Source organism: Anabrus simplex, chromosome 9 (genome assembly GCF_040414725.1).
Source record: "Anabrus simplex isolate iqAnaSimp1 chromosome 9, ASM4041472v1, whole genome shotgun sequence".
In the NCBI taxonomy this organism is placed as follows: domain Eukaryota; kingdom Metazoa; phylum Arthropoda; class Insecta; order Orthoptera; family Tettigoniidae; genus Anabrus; species Anabrus simplex.
Window position 1 is genome coordinate 84722605 of NC_090273.1, and position 20359 is coordinate 84742963.

General features: G+C 37.7%; 1 protein-coding gene across 1 annotated transcript in view; it reads right to left on the reverse strand.

The window, feature by feature from the left end:
- Positions 1-20359, reverse strand: part of Tps1 (Trehalose-6-phosphate synthase 1) — a 223393-nt gene that overhangs the window by 85710 nt on the left and 117324 nt on the right. The window lies entirely within an intron of this gene.

Sequence of the window (20359 nt, forward strand, 5' to 3'; positions counted from 1 at the left end):
TCAGCTCCATTTGTGTTTGCACCAGTTGTCACTGGACCTGCAGCATGTCACCGTGCTCCGAGTGCTATGCCATGCTCCTCAGCTCCATCTGTAGCTGGACCGGCAGCGTGTCACCGCGCTCTGCATGCTATGCCATGCTCCTCAGCTCCATCTGTGGTTGGACCGGTTTGTCACTGGACCGGCAACGTGTCACTCCTCCAGTCGTGTCACCGGAGCAGTGATACATTATTTCTGGACTGTCACACCTCTACTCGAGTCGAATGAATGACCAACATCCCCCCTCCCAGCCACACTTCTTTACTGCACCACAGTTCGCACATACCTCGTATCTTCCCGATTAGAAACGTCAAAGCAGATCAAGAGGTGCACAATGATTAGTCGTCCGATGAGACAACGTTCTTACAATGACATGTAAAATCTGACGTTCTTATAGTCATTTTTATGAATGGTGACTGTATATTTACTTCAAACTTGAATGGTAATAAATACTTTTTTACACCTATATACAACAAAACGCCCACTACAAAAGTCATTCAATCCGTGGAATGTAGTAGTGTACCTTCAGAATTGTTTTGCAGAGTGAGACAAAAAAAGACACCCCATTTTCTGAAGATGAAAGGAATTTGGGACTGGAATTGTATCGTAAGGAGATCAATCTATTTATATATATATATTTACTTTTCAGAGAAAAACAAGTGTTCACAGGAATTGCGTTCTTGTCTCCGTTTTACAGGTCTAATTGCTGACAGGGTTTTGGATACCAATGTGACAGTCGAACTGGATGGCACATTGGATATGTCAGATGATGACTGTTTTCGAGGAAGACAATACTGAAACACCGATATTTGAACTCATCTCCGAAAATGTTTCTCCAAACCCTGCATCCACAACAACGGCTGAACGATGCCTAATCCCAATAACTTATAAGAAGGTCGTTGAATATTGGTGAAACAAAGGTGGGAAACAGAGTAGCTTTGCATCAGTGAAACAGAGGTTTCGTAAATTAAAGTGCCGGGAAGAGCTTTACAGGTGGGAGCAACAATTGGAAAATGGTGGCACAATGGGAGAAAAAAATGAATTTGTTACGAAGAAGACTTATCAAAAGTTCAAATAAAGTAGACAAAGAAAAAAATTGTTCACTGTATAAATATTAAAAAAATGGGCCTTGAAGTACGCTCGTCTGGTTAGCTACAACACGTTTCGAGCATCTCATTCCTGGGTAATGAGTTTTAAAAAGAAATTTAAACTTGGATAACGTAAGATTTGCAAATTCGTATCTAAGAAATACCAATTTGAACAAGAAGATATGAATTGTAACGTGACACTGTTTGTGGAAGAAGTGTCGCAATTAATAGAAAGTCACAGCCCAGAGTGCGTGTTTAATACTGATCAGTCTGGTTTTCATGAAGAGTTCCATTCCGGCATGACCCATAATGAAAGAGGAAAAAAAGTCGTATTAGCGGAAGCACAATCTATGAATTCACTAACTCATAGCTACACAATACAGCCAATTTCGGCAGATGGACAACTCCTGCCGAAGTTGCTAGTGGTGTTTTATATATATATATATATATATATATAAAATAAAAAATTAAAAAAAGGCAAATTTGGTCCTAATATAGGAAAAAAAAACTATTTACCGCACCAAATGTGTACACTTTGCCTTCAAAGTCTGGAAAACTGACCAAAGAACTTGTACAGAAATGGTTATGGGATGTTTATTGTGAGCTAGTACCAGAGTACAGTGTTTTAGTTCTCGATTCGTGGACCGGACAGAAAGAAGAACATATTTTAAATGCTAAAATTGGGAGTAAGAAATCATTAATGTTTAAACAATGCCGAAAGGAGCCACTGGACTTATCCAGCCGTTAGATGATTTGGGCTTCCGCATTTGGAAGCAATTTATTCGTACGTTGTACGATTTAATTTTGTTAAACTCGTTAGACATCAACGTACATTTAAGGAACAACCTTTTAAAAGTGCAATCTTTGACACACAACCAGTTCTCCTTTCCGCGCTTTCTTAGCATGTGGCAGTTCAGTTGGAACAAATGTGGTTATGTTAAAAAGAAACCTTCATAATTTGTTAATCCAGTCGATTATTGTTTCAAAGAAGAGCCATCCGATAAACAATGTAATATTTGTGAAAGCGACAGCACTGCAAGATGTGCATGGTGCACACAGTATCTGTGCCTTGTCCACTTTTCTGTAAACAATCACTATTACACTAATTACGAGTAACAAGAACTCTGGCATGAAGATTTCAAACCTTATTGGCATCGTTGTTTAAACATCGTCCTTGGTACACTTGTATCATGTGCTGTTTTCATATTTACGTTTTGTACATCTGATCGGGAAGTTAATGGGAACGCACTGGCACGGCTCGACACAGCCCGGTTGGCTCATGTCCGCTGCTTCGCTCCCCCCTACCTCTCCACCACACCCTGATACTCCCGCGGCACTTTTAATTTTATGACTATTTATTTGTTCAATTTTGGCGTTTAAACTTGCGCTGGGCACATGCAGTTTTCACCTTAGCATTCTACTGGCTCGCACAAATATTCCTACCAAATTTCAACCGGATCCGAGTGAAATATATGCATGCGCTCCCTTGCGAGTACCAAGACAAATTAAGAGAGGAAAATTACGGAACTTACAGGGTTTGTAAGCAACATCCTGTGTTCAAGAACTTAAAAGGAGGCAGTGAAGCTGCTGTTAAAGCAAGTTGTGTGTTAGAACAACTGACAGCAGAGAATTATAAATATTTTAGTGACAGTAAAGTTTTAAAAGCAGAGTCTTGTGAAAACTGCTGAAATTTTGTGTCCTGATACTACAGTTGATGAAGAGATGCTGGCAAGCCATATATCATCTCATATATATCAAAACTAGTGTGTGTAGCAACAGACGGAGCTCCTTCCATGACAGCGAAGCACAACAGACTCGTCACTAAGCTGCTGGCCAAGCATTATTCATCAGGAAGTACTTTGTTCAAAACTTGTGAAAGTGGACCACACATTAAAATCTGTAGAACAGTAAATTTTATTTACTCCCAAGGCCTGAATCAATGTCAGCTTTCTTGTATGCTTAAGAACATAGGTGAATTTGAAGGCTTGCCTTACTATGCAGAAGTTTGTTGGCTTTCTTGTTTTGATGTTATGAAATGCTTTTGGCTTCTTCATGAGGAAACGAAAGTACGTAAAAGGCAAGTCAGCCAATCAACTATGAGACAACAATTGGCTTCAGGCATTGTCATTTAAAAGACATTTAAATAACTTAAATTTAAACTTACAAGATCAGGTATTAATTTCAATGCATGGCCATATCAAGGCTTTTAAATTAAAGCTAAAGCTTTCCTACCTGCCAGGATTCCAAAAAGTCCTATAGTGTTTCAATTTTTGTCTGTATACTTCTGACATAAAAACTAAATGAGTTTGAAAATAGGCTTCAAGATTTCAAATTGTCTGAAGATGTTTTCTCTTTTATTTAGTGATCCATTATCCTTTTAAGTTCATTAGGTAGATAGCAGCATCCAAATGCAAATTACTGACATAAAATGTGATATCATTAAAAATAAAGTTAAGTGAAGTTATCCCTTTTATTCTTATTTGCCAAGCCAGTATTCTGAAGTGTACAAGTTTGCAGTGAGACTGCTAAAAATGTTTGGATCTACCCATCTTGTGAACACTGAATTTCACTTATGAAGTTAAACAAAACTGCTCACAGATCATAGATCAAGACTGACAGCACAACATTTATCCTCCATCCTGAACGTGGCATCGATACAAAATAAAATGGCTGATATTAAAACTCTGGTTTCTAAAATAGTGTCCTCTCATTTTGCTGTGCAGCCCATGGAGCTACATTTATCAGCTGGATCGGCCCTGTACATATCTTGAGTGTGACATACCTGCGTTAGCAAGTCTGTCATACTGAACACCACCATTAGCTGATTTCACCTGCCCTTCCAATGTTCACTAAACATCAATTCTCTCCAGCTATTGATAGAGATAGGAAAAGTGCAGGACATAAAACAATACAAGAATACTAAATTTGCTCTCAGAATTGGCAGACCAGTCTCAAAGGGGAGAGTGGAAGGAAGGATGAAAAATTACGAGACATCCATTTAAATCAGGAGAGTTGGCACATCTGATATTCTGTCAACAAAAAAATATATGAATTCTTATGAAGTAATATCCTATTTTGATAAAAATGTTATTAAAAATATATGGATTGCACCTAAGCTAGATATAACAATGCATTGAATTATAAATATGAAATTAATAATGAAGAACTCAAAGTCGTTCACTCTGTTAATGACTTAGGGGTAATTGTTTCAAGAAATTTACCTTTCAAGGAGCATATTAATACAATGGTTAATGATTCCTATAAGAAATTGGGTTTTATAATTAGAAATTCAAGAGATTTTTCTAACACGTATGCACTCACCTTATTATTCAATAGTATTGTCCGAGCAAAACTTGAGTATTCATGTATAATTTGGTCTCCATGTTATAAATCTTATCAAAATCAAATTGAAAGGGTGCAGAAATGCTTTTTAAGATATATTTATTATAAAAAATATAAGATATTCCCCTTTAGAAATTGTTTCATATGGATTTTTGTTGAATGAATTTAAATATGTATAGCTAGCCAGTAGGCGTGTAATAGCTCAACAAATTTATCCCTATAAGATGGTTAATGCATTAATTGACGATAATAGTTCGCTTCACGAGTTATGCTTTAATGTTAGAAAAGGAAATTTAAGATTTCGTCAATTGTTTATTACTCCAGTCTCCAAAACTGTATTTTTTAAGAACTCTCCGTTTATCAATATGTGTGAAACATACAATAATTTAATAAGTATCATATAGATCTTGACTTTGCTTATGAATATGACACACATGTAAATATATTAAAAGAATTTTTCTCGTCGAAGTGATTTGTTTATATGTACAATACTTACATGATTTTGTTACATTTTTTTTTTTTTTTTTTGATTTATTAACAGGCTTCTGTATATGATATATTGTTTCATCCATTTCATACAGACCATTATCATCTCATTTACATAGTGTTTTCACATTTTCTTTTTGGTATTTCTATGTTATTTGTTCAAATAATTTGTAAAAGCCACCTATAACTGGAGCGTGTCTGTTGGTGGCACATTTATTAAATAAATAAATAAATAATAATAATATTTATTCTAATTTAAGTAGCAAAATTATGAACTAAAAGATGTTGCACCAGAGACATTTTGGAATAGGGCCAAATTTTTAAAAGAAACACCATGATTGTGGAAATATTTGCTCCATTAGCCAAAATTTTAATGTTTTCTTAATTAAAGGCATAGGCCGAAGTTAATTCCAGAATGGAAAATAAAATTCTCCAAGCTCAACTGACAGCAGAACATTTATCCTCCATCCTGAACATCTTACCATTATTTTCAGTTTGCACCCACACGTGATTCTGCTCGTAGCCTCTGGAAAACTGGAGATTTCCAGAAGGTGAACTATAAATCTGAATTCCTCTGTGGTTAACAATTGCAGTTGTAAATATAAGCTTGCTCTATTCAAGGATGACTACCTTCAAAAAGGAAAAGTATTTTGGGAAAACAATTCCACAGCCCTGCCCAATAAAAAAATAATAATAATAAAAAAAAAAAGGAAATAGCTACATCGGATTTGGTGGGTAGTCACCTAGAAGGCAGCAATGAATCGGAACATTTGCAATCATCCAAACATACACCAGCACACAAGAGCAGGATTAAACATAACCAAATCTTCATCGCAACACACAATATTCATTCTTTCCTAAAAACTGGAAAACTTAAAAACTTTACAGATGAATTAGATAAATATGAAATGTTAATAGCAGAGCTCTAGGAGATGAGAAACACGACAGAAGAACTGTTAGAATCTCCCAAGGATACAAAATTTACAGCACAAAACCCGGACAAAGGGTCATGAAACAATAACCCCTGATTTGGAACGGGTTTATAGTAAATTTAAAAATAATAGATCCTATAATTGATTTTCAAGCCATCTCATCAGGAATAGCAACTTTAACCTTAAAAATAATGAACAAAAATTTTTACGATCATAAATGTCCATTCCCCTACTGATAAGAAAATTTTCTAACAAGGTCCAGGAAAGAATGGAAAGGTTGGGACCTCCTTGAACAGAGAGTAAATGATGTCAATGAAAACAATGTTAAGATCTTATTAGGGAAATTCAGTGCCCAGCTAGGAAGTGAAATAAATACCGAGAAATAATCAGGAAAGGGTCTGCACGTAAACATACAAATAGGAGTGGCCAAAGACTTGAACTCTACAGAGAGCAAAACCTAATCTCTAAATCCACATACTGCAAAAGAAGACCAAACAAAAAAAATTGGAAACATCCTGTTTGAAGAAAAGGGAAATGGCAGCTGGATCACATATGCATGGACAAATATACTATCTGCGCACTTTTTAGTGATAGATTTACACCCTAGTGCTGAAGTGGTCCACTTCGGTTATCTTCGAGATTCGTATTGGCAACCTTTGAAACACAAACTAAGAATCGCTTATCATCGCTGTGCGACATCTGGCGTTCATTTTAAGTACTCGTACTGTTGTTGTTTACATAGCAAAGCCAAACTATAGAATGCATGCTAGGAACACGCTTCGCAACGGGAAATGTTATATAGTATTATATATTGTGTGTGTGTGACAGTTGTTTGCTTAAAATAATTAAGGATTATAAAATTCATATCGATCGATCATAGTATCGATTCAATTCAGATTTCATTTCCATTCAGTTGGCAGTATTTACGGAACCCTTCTTACTTCTCCAACGAGTACAAAAATCTATCACTAAAAAGTGCGCATACTATACTTGGACAGAGAAATCCACAACGTTCTAGTATTAAGAAGAACTGATAATGGTTCAGACCACTATATAGCCAAAATCAAAATTTAGTTCACACCTCTAAAGAAATGAACATTCAACAAAGAAAATTAATCAGAAATGACAAATAACAAGAAACTACATGATCCACAAAATTAACGGACAATTTAGAAGAACCGATACCATTTCTCGAACAAGCTAAAAATTTAGCCCCTTTAAACCCACACAAGACATACCTGGACATCAGAATGTGATAAAAATCATGACATCAGGCATGGTCAAGATTTCAAACCAACAAAATAGAAAATACCATCAACCTAAAAAATCATGATCACTATCACCATCAAAATACCCCTCCAGTGTGCTGAGTTAGGTTGTGTTGAGCAAGTCTTCACCATCGTCTGTCCAGAAATGTCTTCTCTCTCACTAGCGACTCCCAATTTCCTCCTGTTCTCTCCACATCCTCTCTCAGCTGGTATAGCAGTCTCTTCCTAGGTCTTCGCACTGGCCTTCTTCCTTCAACCCTTCTTTCTAGGCATGCATGTGGTGTTCTTGTGCCAGGCATTCGCTTTATACGTCAATACCATGTTAGTCTCGAAGTCCTTAGCTTCTCTTCTATTGAGCCCACTTCTAGTTCCATTCTGATGTAATCATTTCTAACATGGTCCTGGCGTGTTTTCTGGAAAGTTCATTTCATATGCCTGCAGCTTGCTAGCTTCTCTCTCTTTCAGTATACAAGTTTCTAGACTGTATGTGAGAATGGGCACGAAGTATGACTTATACAGAGCCATCTAGGTTCTCATAGGCACTTTGTTGTCCAGTAGCGGCGATTGGGAATTAGTGCGGGGAGGGGGGGGGGAATGTACAGACAACAAGAAGTACCCGGGTTTGTGGGATATAGCGGTCAGGGTATATACATCAAGTCTGAGGGTAAAAAAAAAATAAAGTTACAAAATAGTAAGTTCTCTGATGCTCTCTGAGCAAATTTTGATAAAGAAGTAAAGGCCGACAGTCTATCAACTTGCGTGCGGTAATAACAGTTTCATGAGATTTTGATTCAATACTATACAATAAAACTTTCACCAAAGGAACAAAATTACACATGTATTACAATTAAATAACAGTATGGTGTGAATACACAATTAAAAATCATTTACAGCCATGATGTACAACATTTTCTGCATATTTCTTCTAGTAATTTTGCTAATAATTAAATAAAATAAAGGAAGGAAATAGCTGATAAGAAAACATTGCTTGTAAAAATTGCTTTTTTTTTCTTTCCTTTCTTCCAATCATTCCTATAATTCCTAGTTCCAGCTGGCTAGAATGGAATAAAATCATGATATTTTCTCCACAAAGTGGGAGGAGACTGCATCCTATCCCCCCCCCCCCCCCAAACACCGCTACTGGTGTTATCCCAAAATAAATATCTTACGAGGTTTTAGAAGTTGGAAGTGTTAGCCACTCTGTTTACTATTTCTTTATCTGCAGTAAAAGGCAACAGAAAAATACTGACCCAAATCATCCGGCAAATCAAGACAACTTCAGAAAGATCTAATCAACAGAAGAAAAAAAAAACCAAATCTAAAAACTATAATAAATCTTTGGAAGACACCTACAAAAATATCAGGGCCAGTCAAATGAAAACCGAATACCCACCATAATACACATTCTGCGCGAAAGGTGGCAACAATGTCATTACATATTGATACTGCCATCGCTGTGGTAGGAGAACTGCATAGTGACAACGCACAGGTTCACGCAGCTGTTGGATTATGTCTTTGCTGGTGTGCAGATTGGTCTAGTGTGTTCGTCCAGCTGTAGAAATGGAGGAAAGCAAAGAGCAGAGAAGTGTGGTTCGTTTTCTGGAGGTTGAGGGTTCCCGAGGACGTCAAACTCATCGCATGTCTGCTGTGTATGGTGAACACTGCATGTCCATGACGAGTGTGCATGAGTGGCACAGGAGATTCCGGGAAGGGCGCACATCACTGCAAGACGATGTGCACCCAGGACAGCCAATCAAGCCATTACTCCTGATGTGATAGGGCGGATTGAAAGCCTTATCCAGGAAAACCAACGAAACACTGAGAAAAAAAAATTTGTGTTCAGGTCGGCATTAGCCATGGTCACAGAGAGTTACAATAATAGAAAATCTCTGTGATTAGAGTTTGATACGGAAAATGAAGCTGATTACTTGCAATTTGCCATGGTTCCGTATATAGCATTATCAAAGATCACTTGCATTTCCATAAAATTTGCATGCAGTGGGTTCCGCATCAACTGATGGAGGGACAAAAGATTGACATTTTATTACAATCGGCTTTACATCGCACCGACACAGACAGGTCTTATGGCTATGATGGGATAGGAAAGGCATAGGAATTGGAAAGAAGCGGCCGTGGCCTTAAGTAAGGTACAGCCCCAGCATTTGCCTGGTGTGAAAATGGGAAACCACGGAAAACCATCTTCAGGACTGCCGACAGTGGGGCTCGAACCCACAATCTCCCGATTACTGGATACTGGCTCGGAAGGAAGTGGCAGTGGCCTTAATTGAGGTACAGCCTATGCATTTGCCTGGTGTGAGAATGGGAAACCACGGAAAACCATATTCAGGGCTGCCAACAGTAGGGTTTGAACCCACTATTTTCTCGAATGCAAGCTAACAGTGTGCGCCCCTAATCGCATGACCAACTCGCTCGGCAAAAGTTTAACAGTATGGCGTTATGTCTGTGTCATCTGCAAAGGTACCATAAGGAAGAGTAAGCGTTTCTGTCCCTTATTGTCACAGGGGATGAAACGTGGTGCCACCATTTTGAGCCTAGGAGCAAAACAGCAAAGCCAAGAGTGGAAACATCGCAATTCTCCCATGGCAAAGAAATCCAAAGCTGTTCACACAAGTCGTCCTTTGATTTCAGGTGCCCTCCGCTTGTTGACTTCCTAGAGCGTGGAACCACAAGCAATGCAGAGCACTATGAAGACACTTTGCAGAAACTGCAACGCGCCATAAAGTCAAAACGCCCTGGAATGATTGTCAGAGTCATCCTGTTGCATGATAATACTCGCCCCCATACTTCCAACCTGGCGAAGGCCATTCTTCAACAATTTGGTTGGGAAACACTTTGAAATCCTCCGTACAGTCCGGATCTTTCACCTTGTGATTTTCACATTTTTGGCAATCTGAAGAAAGACATTCGCGGACATTGCTTTCATTTGGGCGAGGAAGTGCAAGAGTGGGTGCAGTTGTGGATCTGTCAGCGACCTACCTCTTTCTACAGAACTGGAATTGATCATCTCATCTCCCAGTGGGATAAATGTATAAACACTTTTGATAATTACTTTTGAATAAAACCATTCCATAGTCACGTTGTAGTAGATGTTCGGTTTTCATTTGACTTCCCTTTTATATGATTCTCCTATGTCAATGCTGAAAAGTGAGGACATAAAAAAATGACACACACACGTTCACGTGAGGTGGAAGCGGCACGGTATGGACCTCCCGACACATAGTTCTATAAAAAATTTGGATAACAGAAAAATTCCCCAAATATTGGACCACAGCTATAATCCACCCACTCCACAAAAGAGCAATCCAGATAACTACAGAGATATATGTCTCTTTCTCTGAACATACAAGATTCTCTCCAGAATCTTATATGGTAGAATTCAAGCACCATTTTGCAAGAATCACGTGAATACCAGGGAAGCTTCAGACCTTGGAGAAACTGCACAGAACAAATCATCACTTTAAAATTAGTCATGGCATATTACAGGAAACAAAACAAACCTCTTGCAATAACCTTTGTAGGCTTTAAGAAAGCATATGACTGTATCCATAGATCTTCAATACTGAAAATCTTAAGAAATTTTGGACTCAATCCGAAATTAATCAAACTGATAGAACTAACCCACACAAAATGTAAAGTTAAGTTCAGATGGGAATTTTATAGGCCATTCCTCATAAAAATTGGTTTACAACTGGGGGAGCGACTGTTGCCACCCGAAAAACAAACCAAAATTGGAAGATCCAAGGATAAGATGATTTTAAACTGCCGGGCATTTGCTGGTGACCTTGCTCTCCTGGCCAAGGCGGTAAAGGCGTGCTCGGTTCACCCGAAAGGACGAGGGTTCAATTCCCCGCCAAGAAGTCGAAAATTTAAGAAACAAGATTTCCACTCCCGGAGGTGGATATGGTCCTAAGGTTCACTCAGCCTACACAAAAAATTAGTACCAGAGTAATTCCTGGGAGCAAAGGCGGCCGGGCGTAGAGCTAACTACTTTACCCTACCAAGTGCCGAGGTTACGGATAGTGGAAGCCTTTACCTTCCACACCTCCAAGGGCCTTCATAGCCTGTACGGAGATGATTTTGTTTTGACTTTGCTTGCTCTCCTATACAACAAAAAGATAAAATCACTACAGAAAAACCGACCTCAGAATGTCCTTTGAAAAGACAAATCATGCAAACTGGTCCACTTCTGGTAAATAAAATCACAACAGAAGAACAGGAAAACAAAATCATTGACAAATTTAAGTATTTAGGAGAAATAACAAGATATAACCTCGATGAAAAGCAGACATGCCAATAAACTGACCAGAGCACAATACAGTAATAATGAGGTTATTTGCTTCACATCCCACTAACTACTTTTACAGTTTTCGGAGACACTGAGGTGCCAGAATTTAGTCCCGCAGGAGTTCCTTTACTTGCCAGTAAATCTACCACCATGAGGCTGACGTATTTGAGCACCTTCAAATACCACTGGATTGAGCCAGGATCAACACAATACAGAATATCACCAAGAACACATAAAATAAAAAAAGACCTCTCAACAGACACAAAAATTAAAACGCTATAAAATAGATACACAACCCAAAATAACATATGCAAGTGAAAACATTTTCAAAACAATTAACACTGCAGAAATTGATAGAATACTCAAGATTGAAAAAATAAGAATCAGAATATGCATAACCAGAAACTACCAAGACACGAGACTAGCTTCTAATGAAACAGTCATTACAAAAAAAAAAAAAAAAAAAAAAGAACAGTAAGATCAACATTAGATGGATTACAGAAATCAAAGAAAATATGAGAGAACTACAAATTACAATAGAAGATTTAAAAAACAACACAGAAAAAATCAATAAACTTGCAGACTTTCAAACAAGGCTACAAATGGAGATATCAACGGATGGACTATGAGATTTATACATTTATGATCTGAGAGAATGAAGAAGTACTGCGCTGACAGGAAACTGAAAAACCCTTTTTATAAAACTGACTACAGTGGTCAAACGAACAAACAAACAAACAAACAAACAAACAAACAAACAAACAAACAAACAAACAAACAAATACCTGTCTCTGGTTAAAACGAACCTGAAACCACTAATAAAGACCACGGGTATGTTAGCAAAAAACACGAAGATCCCTAGGTTTGATATCACCAAACTCAAAGAAGACGGCACTAGTTACCAAGAGACTGATTCATAATACCACCAGGATTAACACATCTACAAAATGGGATCAACTTAGGGATAGCATAACAGTCACGGCTCAGGAAACAATCCCCAATAGACCTAAAGGGAACAAGCAACCGTGGTGGTCCAGCGAATGTGATAAAGCTATAGAAGCTAGGCGGCTAGCATGGATCAAATGGAATGTACATAAGAACGAAGCTAACTTACAAGCCTTTATTGCACAAAGGAAAACTACGTCGAGCATCATAAGAGGGGCCAAGAGGAAGCACAACCAGGAACTGATTAAGCAAGCAGAGGAGGATTTTGTAAGGCACAACTCTAGAGATCTATACAAAGGCCTCAAGCAACAAACAACCCAATTCCCTTCCCCTGCCTTACATCTCCAGAGACCAGATGGATCCCTGCGTCTTAATGACAGCGATAGTACCAAGACCCTAGCTAACTACTTCAAAGGACTCTTAAATGCAGAAGTACCTATTGAACGTCTCCAAATTACAGAACCAACTAACCCTAATGCTGAGTTTATCCTTCCTCCAACCTATGAAGAAGTCAGAGATATAATTAAACTACTCAAGAATAATAAAGCTTCTGGGGAAGACAGGATAGTAGCAGAAATGCTAAAACATGCTGGAGAACACACCTTCAGGAGCATACATGAAGTAATTCTGGACATATGGACTAGCGAGAGGCTCCCAGATGATTGGACGTCAGCCATTATCCATCCAATCCACAAGAAGGGAAGCAAAACAGATCCCAGTAACTACAGAGGAATATCACTCGTTGCTGTTACCTATAAGATATTTTCCAAGATTCTGGAACGCCATGTAACAAGACAGTTGGATAAAGAGTTAGGAGAATATCAAGCAGGGTTCAGAGCATCGAGGTCCTGTATCGAGCAGATACAAAATCTGAAGACCATCCTTCAATACAGCCAATACAGCAAGTCAAGAGCCCGACAATGGGTAGCTATATTTGTCGACTTCCAGAAAGCATACGACTCAGTAGACAGAATTACTCTTTATAACACACTGAGAAAACTAGGACTTAAGAACAAGATCAATAGGCTGGTGCAAGCCACCTTGCACAATAACAGCCAGGGTAAAGTTTAGAGGACAACTCTCGGAGAGTTTCGCCATTAAAACAGGGGTGAGATAAGGAGATGGCATCTCATGTATATTATTTAATTGCGTTTTGGAAAAGATAATTAGAGAGTGGATGAGATTCCTCCCAGAGAACACAGGATTACGGACGGGGATTAAAGCCGACAACCTAAGGATACCATGCCTAGCCTTTGCAGACCATCTGACTTTATTGGCAAATGACATACAGGAGGCTACTACTCAGCTCCAAACACTGCACTCAATAGCGGCTAAAATGGGTCTTTTGATCAACATAGGAAAGACAGAGTTTGTTACCAACATCAAAGATGCTCCTGGAAAGATGAGAGTCAGTGATAATATCTACATCAAGAGAGTCAAAAGTGTAAAGTACCTTGGGGAATGGTTCTCAGAGGACCTCAGCGAAACAATGGCTCTTGAACACAGGAGACAAACTAGATAATGGTTACCATGCCTGTAGAAAGCTATATGCTTCAAAAAACCTGTCGATGAGTGTCAAACTAAGCCACTACAATGCTGTAATCGGACCTTCAGTCCTCTATGCAGCAGAGTGTCTATATTTAACTAAGATGACCGCACTAAGAGCCTTCGAGGTACAAGAAAGAAAGTTCCCGAGACGGATAGTAGGACCAAGAAATTTACCAGATGGAAGCCGATGGTATCAACCAAATCGTGAGCTATATAAACACCAAGAAAATCTCATAGATGCCATCAGAAGAAGGAGACTGGCTTTTTACGGACAGCTATCTAGAATGGTCTCAAATAGGTTATCCCATAGGATCTTCAAGGCTGCTAACAAGGGCAAAGCTACTGGATTCGTGTGGATGAAGCAAGTGGAGAAGGACCTTTCGGAACTCCATATAAATCAAAACGACATAGCTGATCGGAGTAACTATCATACAACTCTTAAAACTAAATCCTTTGTAACATCCCTCACAGAAGTTACCCACAGACCAAAAGACAAGACCAGGAAATGGTCTGAGGAACGCAAGATTGAATTTAGCCAGAAAATGAAGGACTACTGGGCCATCAGGAAAGCTTGAAGTACCAACAAGAAAACAGCTGCCAAACTAACCGCTAAGAACACCAATTGTGGCAAACAACGACGATGACAAAGAAAGAGCTAAAAACCACAAGCACCGTGGTCCATAGATGGCCCTAACTAAATAAAATAAAATAAATTCAGTTGAACCTGACTGAAGGGGCCCATCGATGTGCAATATTATTGAGCAATAAGGGGTTTGTGCAATAAAATTGACAGGGTGTATTTAATATTGAAGGGTTGTGCAATATATTGTACGAAATCAAGAAAGTTTGAAATATATTGCGCAAATCGCAAAATACTGTGCAGTGTGTTCGCAATATTGTGCAATATCCCGTCCTCCCACCAGTTGGTACCAACAAGCGTTGGAGAAGGTATCGTGATGGCAGGCAAAAAGGAGAAGGAAAAGTTTATTTTGGAGTTTATCGAAGTGTACCATGGCCTTCCGGCTCTGTGGGACGTTAAGAGCAAAGCGAGGAGTTCATCATACAATTCACCATTCATGTGCAGAAAGTTTCGAAAATCATTTGGTTCCCATTTTCTCAGTTCACTGAGTAAATTTTCATGAGTGTACTTTTCTCTGTCTAGAAACCACTGTTCGGCCCTTGTGCTTCTTTTCCGTTTCTGCTTCTTTTTGGCACTTACGCCCACGGCGTTCAAAACGGAGCAAAGATCAGTGTCACTCAATATAATCACCAAATAAAATACCGGCATGGACTGACTATATATTGCAACGCATATTGTACGTCTATGACCGCTTTGCACAATATATTGCACAACTGTCAATATCTCCACACGATTCTATTTATTGCACAAACTGTATTTTTGTGCAATAATATTGTACGTCTATAGGCAGCTAACAATATATTGTACAATCCATTTTGCGCAATAATATTGCACGTCTATGGGCCCCTTTACACGTATATCAAAGGGAAGAGAAATGTCTAGTTGTAACTGAGAATTACTTAGAAATCAGACTTACACAATACATCTCATATTTACTGAAAAACCAATGGAATAGACCTACGTGTGTAAATCCTTGGAAATAATAAATACATTTACTGAAAAACCAATGGAATAGACCTGCATGTGTAAATGCTTGCAAATAATAAATATATTAAGACAGAAAATATTATTTTGAACTTGGTCCAGCCTTAAAGAAATCAGATAGTTTGGCTTGTTTCACTTTTCTTGCATTAAGAGTATAAACCTCCTTTTGCAAACTTAGTAATGAATTCAAGGCATTTTCACTACAACTTTTCGCACTGATGTAATGCCAACACACATCGATTGCATTTAACACTTCACTCAGTTGAGGTGTTCCAAGATTCAAGTCGTCGTCTCCATCTCCATCACTGTCACTATCGCTTGTAGCTGGTTAATCACCACCGCGTTGTTGACATACATCAGCAATAATGTCTTCATCCGGTAGTTCTCCACATACAGCCACATTATCATCGAAATGCACAAAAGTATCGAATTCTACACCCTACGGTAGCATTAGCTCATTGCCAGACAAAACTTTGTCCCCATAATCATCATTGGAGGCAGCCTCTTCTAGTAAGACACCAGCTTTACGGAAACAGTTGCTAATTGTGGAGGATGACACCTGCTTCCAGGCAGTCAAAATAAAATCCATAGCTTGTAGCAAATTAATGGAGAGAGGTTCATTTCCTGCATCACTCAGTGTTATTAAATGTTGAACTAGCATTTTTCTATAATGCACTTTGAAATTTGCAATGATGCCCAAATCAAGCGGTGCACCTTTTTCAGCTAAAGTTTTACTGGGAAGGAGATTGTAGAATAGGCCAGTCTCATCACAACTGTAGATGTTTGGAGGCTGATAATTGCTTACGATACCCGGCAGAACTTCTTCTTTCCAGTGTTGCACCGAGACGTCATCCATAGCTTTTTAGTCACCGCGAATTGTTCTCCCTGCGATTCCATGACGATCTTTAAATCCTTGCAACCATCCTGATGAAGCCTTGAAATCAGCAGCGATACTCATCTTTTTAGCTAAATCTATCGCCTTTGCCTTCAGCATGTCGCCACAAATTGGTAGAGCTGCAGCCCGCTTTTGCTGGAACCATGTGAAAAGTGCTTTCTCCAAATCTACGTACCTTCCTTCATTCTGACGGGTGCGCTTTGCTGATTTTGAAACCAGTTTTAAGAACTCATCCAAAATAGCGTTTCTTTTACTGATGACTGTACATAGCGTTGTATAAGTAATCCCCAAGTCTGAAGCAATTTCACTTTTTGTTTTGTGTGGATTAGCGTCCACTTCCGTATAGATTTTACTTTTTCATGTAGGGTATAACTTTTCATTTTTCTGTTCTCCATGGCTAATGAAAAGCAACTGAATGACAAAACTACTGTTCAACAGTAAACACTACATACCGGCACCGTGGACATTTTACTTCTCTGTTGTTCCCACGAAAGAAATTCCCATATTCAAGCAAATTTACTGTATTTTCTTTTGTTTCCGCACCAAAACCGCCCACTCTGCTTGTAATGTAACTTAATCTTTGGCGGCATTGTAAAGGTAAAAAACGACTAAGGTAGAGGAGGAGCGAGATAGAGAGTGAAGGGGACTTGATCGGTTGGCCTTTGTTAAGCCGCCAATTAGTAAGTGTCAATCATGTCACTCTGCTAAACTCTTGTGTTCTGTTTCAGCACCGAAACCAGACCGCTCTACTTCCGCCTATGCAGACAATGTGGAAATTTCGTAAATACAGTAGTTTCTTTTTAAAAAGCACATGCTCATTACAATTACGCAAAACTCAGTTGTATTTCACTGACACTTAATACGTATAACAGCGAATTACGTATAAATAAGGTTTAATTAACACGTCTTTAAATTACATTTTGCCGGGACTTAAAGGAATTTTTTTTACAAGTACGAATTACGCAGAATAGAGTTACGTATAAAAAAGGTTCAACTGTATTAACAAACTTCAAAAAGTTTGTGTAAATAGGACTAAAATGACAGAAAATAAATATTTCAATGGGATCTCCCTTTAAGGTAATGGGACATGTTAGTAATGCATAGGTTGTGACTGCTCTACGACAACAGCTCTTGCATTTTCTCCACGAACAGATCATTGCCAAACTGCTATCTGAGATTGTTGTTACAGGTATGGTTTAGAAGAGAGATGTCCTTTGTAAATCGAGCCATAAGCATTCTCAAAGAACGAAGACTATACTTGGGAGGCTTCAGAAGCATAAAGCTCCATATAACACCATTGGACAGAAAAGTTGGTAGATTTTCACAATCATGACACACAGCAATAACTAAGACTTATTTTAAAGTATATCTAAAATATTATCCATTTTACATTGGAAGTTATTATACATAAAAGGAATTACAAAGCAAATTTATACAAATTGGAGAACAAAACTGAAAATAAAAATCTATACCAGGGGTCTGAAATGGCAGACTCTGGTGCTATTGGAGCTATATCAACAAATATAGGAATAATTAAATGATTCTAAATATCTTAATTTATCATATTGAAATTGAAGTAGTGTACCTTGAACTCAAATAAATATAAAAGCCCAGAAAAGTTAATTTTAAAAAATTAGAGTCTTACAATGTTAAAGTTTATGTTTATAATTATATTTTTAATCCCATTGTGTTTTTTTATCAATTATTGGTGAGTGGTTCAATTTTTAATTTTTTGAGATCTACCCATTATGCCTGCCCAAGCACCAAAAATGAAATATAATGTTCCAATATCCTTATGATTAGTTGAAAAAAAGTCATTGTTGCGGTAGGGTGGCTGAGATTAGAGGCCTTCATTCCCCCGGATCTGCATCATTTATATGATTTCAAGAGTAAGAAAGAAAGAAAGAAAGAAAGAAAGAAAGAAAGAAAGAAAGAAAGAAAGAAAGAAAGAAAGAAAGAACAAATTACGATTAAAGCAAGAAAAATATTTTAGAGAGTAATGTGCGATTTATACGTCCCCTGGCCCAGAACAACAATATTTGCTCCATAGATGGCAGCACAGTATTTTGAACTTAATGAGATTGAACAGGTTCTCTATTTGATTATTTCTTTACTTGGTTTTTCTCTAGTCTGCAGCCTTTTCCTAGTTTCAGTTAATAGTTAGAGTTATTTTTTAATGTTTGCAAAGCAAATAATAGCTAACTTAGATTTCTTTATTCAAGACTTGGAGGAAAGAATTCATTTTCTGACTTCTTTCAGTATCTTGTAATGAAGGTTTGTACAAACATTCAGATTTTTTTTGTAGCAACTGAAGAGAGAATTTGATGAAAGATTTTTGCAGTTCAACATATTGGAAAACATATTTCAGGCTGTGGAAAACACATTTTCTGTTGATTCTCAAGGAGAATAATGTACCAAAGCAACTGAATTGTGGAACTTTGACACAGCAGAACCACAGATGGAAATGCTACAGTTGCAGATGACAGAAGAAAGGGCAGAGAAAGCTGACTGACATCTGAGTTGTTTCTTGATAGAGATTCGTACCCTAACTTGTGCAAGTTTTGGAAATATATGCTGACAATGTTTAGATCAACATATGTGTTTGAAAGTATGTTTTCCAATATGAATATAGTGAAAAAGAATTTTTGATTCAAAATTACTAATGAACACTTGAAGACTGCTTAACCATTGCTGGAAGGTCATGCATTCCTAACTTTGAAAGATTTTATAAAACAAGACATGCCATTTCTCTCACAAATGAGGTTAAGTGCGTGAATATTTTATTTCAAGCGTACACATGAACTCTGAATTAAAAATATAATTTATCTAAAATAGTGTTCGTTATGTGAATGTATTATATCTGAACACTCCAGTAGTTGAAAGTTTTAAAATGCAGGGAAATACAGTGCTAACTGATACTACTATACACCATATTTACATTTTTATGTAATTATTATATGGGGTAATCAATCACCGCAAGCAAGACCACTACCCGTCGTATTCAACCAAGTATTTGAGCCTTAAAGCCCCCTTTATTGCAATATTACCATCAATCTGGATCCCATGGAAATAACTGAATAAGTTACCCCTGATCTATGCAATTTATCATCCGGACAGAGGCAGATGGGTCAGAACTACGAAACTAAAAAAATAATCAGCATTTGAATCATCCGATGTCAGGCTCAAATAGCAATTTAAATATTTATTTACAACTTTATTGTTGGCAATATTATCTGAAAGTAGCTGATAATGTTTCTAAGATGGAAGAAGGTAATTTATTTCACACTTAGTCATACAATAATTTGAAAAGGTTCTTTTGCAATTATATTTTCTCTTTGAATTAGGGATTTTAAGTCAGAAAATATAGAAATGTAATAGAAGGTGAAAATTATGATAAAGATAAGGTGGAGAAATGTACAGAATTTATGAAAAAGGTGTCTAGCATGAAGAGTGCAGCTTTGTTTGTCTTAACTGGCAAAGTTCATTGTAGGTCAAATTTGGAGAATACAGAAGCATTCAGTCAGAGAGCAGCAGTCACATTAGTGTTATATACACTGTATGGAAGAAGGTGATTTTCAACAAAATACCACTCAATATTTAGCTTATGCCTATTGCTCATGGTAAAATGTTTCGTAAAATTTGTTGTACAATTAATTTTATAAAAATTTGGTGAAAACAAGTTGTGTTGCTCACGGTAAAATTATTTTATAAAATCCGTGGAAGCATCAGAATGGCCATCTATGAACTCACTTCTGAACCAAGATGTGTATGTGCTGCCATCTATCGATAAAACTTTTAAATCAAGAATCAGCTGTTCAACTTACATGTGTATGAGAGTATGGCTCCAACAAAAAAAGCAAAATTTGCTGCTTTAGCAGCAATTATATGT